The sequence below is a fragment of the Cryptotermes secundus genome, unplaced genomic scaffold, assembly GCF_002891405.2.
Source record: "Cryptotermes secundus unplaced genomic scaffold, Csec_1.0 scaffold994, whole genome shotgun sequence".
NCBI lineage: Eukaryota > Metazoa > Arthropoda > Insecta > Blattodea > Kalotermitidae > Cryptotermes > Cryptotermes secundus.
The window spans coordinates 56780-61392 of record NW_019734328.1 but is presented as its reverse complement, the minus strand read 5'-3'; positions in this window follow the sequence as shown (position 1 = coordinate 61392).

Below are 4613 nucleotides of genomic sequence, written 5' to 3'. Positions count from 1 at the left end.
CAGGCAGGAACTCAGTGCCATGGTACAGATTGTCTGTGCATGTCAGTGTCTGTTTAATTCTGATTGCTGAATGTGCACCAGACCCTGTCTTGTTGAGTGGGAACAGACATGACATGATTTTCTCCTACACTTATAATGTCAATTCAGCAGTGGAAGCCAGTGATTGCTAGAGTGTAGTCACTGAACCTGATTGACAGCTTATAAACACAGTTATACAGATTCCTTTGTTTTTCCTCTTTCTCTTCTGCTGTGAGTAAATGCATTGATCAGTTAGTTAGAGATTAACATTATTTGGATTGAATAATTTTATTGCATATATACAATAAACACAATTTGTACCGTCATGGCAACAATACTTTATTATTTATTTATTTAGCATGGACTACATATTTTGACTTCAAGTGGGTCACTTACAGGTGCAGCAAGTTTCCCACATTGAATTGAATTGAATTGAATTGAATTGAATTTATTTACATTCTATAAATCCTAAGCAGGTTAGTACCTTTGGATACAGAACAAGTCAAAAGGTTACATACATAAGTCAGGCAATTTTAGCTTAAAAATTAATATAGCTTAATTTTACATCATTCTCTATTTACATTGAAGTATTCATCTAAAAAGTAGATGGAATGAGCATGTAGATAATTCTTTAACTCTGATTTAAACTTTTTAGTATCACTGCCCAAGTTTTTAATACTTTGTGGCAGATTGTTGAACACTTTTATGCCAGTAAAGTAGACTCCTTTTTGATATACTGATAAAGTTGATGAGGGTAGGTGGAAGTTATATTTTTGTCTAGTATTCATGTTATAGACATCAGAATTTAATTTGAATTTATCTTTGTTGTAAACAACAAATAAGAGAAGCGATAATATGTATTGCGATTGAAGAGGTAGAATTTTTAATTTCTTAAATAATTCTCTACATGAATCTCTACTTCTACATCCTGTAATGATTCTAATTATATTCTTTTGTATTTTAAAAATTATTACACTATGTGAAGAGTTCCCCCAAAATATTAATCCATAGTTCATAATAGAATGAAAGTAGGCATGGTAAACCATCTTCAATGTTTCCTGTGACATAAAAGGCTTAATTGATCTCATCGCATAGCAAGCTGCATTTAATTTAGGTATAATTTGTTCAATATGTATTTTCCAAGACAGTGTACTGTCTACATGTATTCCAAGGAATTTTGTATCAAGTACTTTACAGATTAATTTGTTGGCATAACTGATGTCCAGATCAATTTGGTGGTTGTTTTTAGTTGTGAATGATATGTAATGGGTTTTATCAAAATTTAATGAGAGTAAATTGGCTTCGAACCATCTGTTTAAGGCTTCAAATACAATATTTATGTCATTTTTAAAGTTTTCAAATTTAGAGTTCTTAAATATTATACTAGTGTCATCTGCATATAGAATTGGTTTAGATTTATTGTTGATGGTTTTAGATAGATCATTTATGTAGAGAAGAAAAAGTAAGGGACCTAAAATTGATCCTTGTGGAACACCGTGCTTTATAATTCCCCAGTTTGAAAATGCATTATGACTGGAGTTTTTATTATTTATTTCAACTCTTTGATACCTGTTTTTGAGGTATGATTTGATCCATTCATTAGCTTTGCCAGTTATTCCATAGAAATTTAATTTCGATAGTAAGATATCATGATTAACACAATCGAAAGCTTTTGCTAGATCACAGAAAATCCCTCCCACAATTAATCTGTCATTGAGAGCACTTAAAATATCGTTAGTTAGTTCATAGGTTGCTTTTTCTGTTGTTAGGTCTTTCCTAAATCCAAATTGCTCTTTGACTAATATGTTGTTAGAATTTAAGTGTTCAAGTAGTCTATTATACATAACTTTTTCAAAGACTTTTGAGAATGAAGTCAATATGGATATTGGTCTGTAATTAGAGATGCATTTTCTCTCTCCTTTTTTAAAAAGTGGTTTCATTACAGCGTATTTTAAGCGTTGAGGAAAAGTACCTGATGATAAAGATTTATTACATAGATGATTCAAGGGTGAACTGATGTAAACAGAGCTTGCTTTAAGTAATTTGGTAGAGATTTCATCATATCCATGTGAATTTTTGGGCTTAAGGGATTTAATAATGTTTTCAATTTCCTTCCTTGTTGAGAATTTGAGATTGATATTTGGAAATGAATTGTTAAAGGCACGAGACAGATAGTATATTGGATTATTATTATTATTATTATTATTATTATTATTATTATTATTATTATTAGTATTGTTGTTATTGGAATATGTTTTCTCAGCTAATGAAAGGAAATATTCATTAAATGCACTTGCGATAGCTTGTGGATTGTTAGTGGACTTCCCTTCAATATTCAAACTTTGTACGTCTTCATTAACAGATTTCTTTCCTGATTCAACTTTCACAATATCCCAGGTGGTTTTAATTTTATTGTTTGATTTTAGAATTTGGCTGTTATAGTTATTCTGTTTGGCTTCTTTAATGACTTTTGACAAAATTTTACAGTACATTTTGTAGTGACTTTTTAGTCTTGGATCATTACTGTCCCTACTGGCCAAATATAGTTGTCTTTTGTGTTTACATGAAGTTTTTATTCCAATTGTTATCCAGGTGGATTTGTTTTTATTTTCATTTTTGACTATTTTTAAGGGAAAGCTTGAATAAAAGATCCTCAAGTATGTGTTCAGAAAGCAATTAAATTTAGAATCAATATTATTGCTGTCAAATACATTGTCCCATGATTCATTACTTAATTTTGTGACAAAATCTGCCATCGTATGCTTGTTGATTTTCCTTACTGTTTGATATTGTTGATTACTGGGCTGAAGGTCAATATTATTTATTTCTATGAGTTGAGCATCATGATCGGATAAGCCATTTATAAAGGGTCCTACAGTATAGTCTCTTAATTTTGAGTTATCAATGAATATATTATCTATCGCTGAACTAGAATTATTTTGAACTCTTGTGGGAAAGTTAACAGTACTGGAGAGATTGTAAGATGATAACAAAGAGTCTAAATTTAGTTTCCTATTACTGTCGATGAGTTTATATTTATATCACCACAAATTATAAATTCAACTTTTGAACTATGCAGTACATTTAGGATGGTTTCTAATCTATTTATAAAGTGATCGAAGTTTCCAGATGGGGCTATATATAAAGTCAGTATACAAATATTAGAAAAAGGAGAGTCTAACTTTAGAGCACATGCTTCCAGATCGTGGTCTTTGCAATAATCTTCTAGATTTATTTTAGTAAATTTTAGGTTTTCATGTACAAAAATACTCACTCCTCCTTTCTCCAGTGTTTTCCTACAGTATCTAGCACCTAAATTATAATTTTCTAAGTAACATACTGTTACCAAACTGAAACATTAACATTCTCAATAGTTCCTATTGAATTCACAAACTAGACAAAACTTAAACTGTACCTTGGTTAAAATTAACTGTAACATGCAATAAAATAAGAATAAATATCAGAATAAAAATCATACATGTGATAAAGTCTTATACATAAAAATAGGGTACACCTGATTTAATAATTAATTGAATCCACAATTTGATATTTGGATCCTTTATTATCGGACTATCCATCAATAATGCAACAATATAAAAGACATTAGGAATATGTTTCACACTAAAAATGTATTTCAGCACTTTTTGATGTTGTTAAAATCATTAAAAATGAATTACAAATTATCTTTCAAAATGTTATAATAATAATCAACATAAAAACAACAGTAATAATAATCCAATTCGTGTTTATTTACGTGCAAACTTAACAGCACATAGGTCAATTACAAAGCTAGCATGAATAGAGAAACACACAAAAATAATTAAAAAAATTAAATACAAAAATGATACTCTATATTAATTACACAGTGCACTGCGCCCTTCGTCTTCCTCTCCACTGATTACTATTATGTTATTATTATTACGAAGAGGAAGGGTACAGCGCAATCGTTACTGGCCCTATTGTTGGTTCCCACGCTCCCCTAGATGGAGATGGGGTATCCAAGCTAGGAGGAGGAAGCTACACTCAGTTCATTGGCTTAGATAAACACAAATACAATTTTAATAAAAAATATATAACAATACACAAATAACAAACGACACATTTGACCAAGAAACTAATGCAAGCTCATTTAGAACAAAACAATTTCCCATCGGCACCACTTGTGTCGACACTAGACATATTAGGACGTTAAACACTCAGGCTATACAAACACAAGTCTAATTCTGAAAAAAAAATACCAAACCAAATCTAATAACGCACGTCGCAAGCGTTCAAGCAATGGCTTGCGACCGCGGGTAGTCCTTACCGGCCAGCCAGATAGCACCAAAAGGGAATTTAGAACAAACCCAGCCGAAACCAATATTTTCCACAACAAACCTGCTGGCTAGTAACCGACCTTCCAAGTCAACTTGGTCTACACGACTGCACTGTACAAGTCTCCCCTTCACAAGAGAGTACATGGGACCACGTGACTGACGTCAGGATACTGCATAGTGGGGATGGAATCCGTCAAGGGAAACATGATGACATCATACGTGAGCGAGCTAAACCTTAGAACGGCTCAACAGCATGAATAAAGATACAGAAGCAAACAT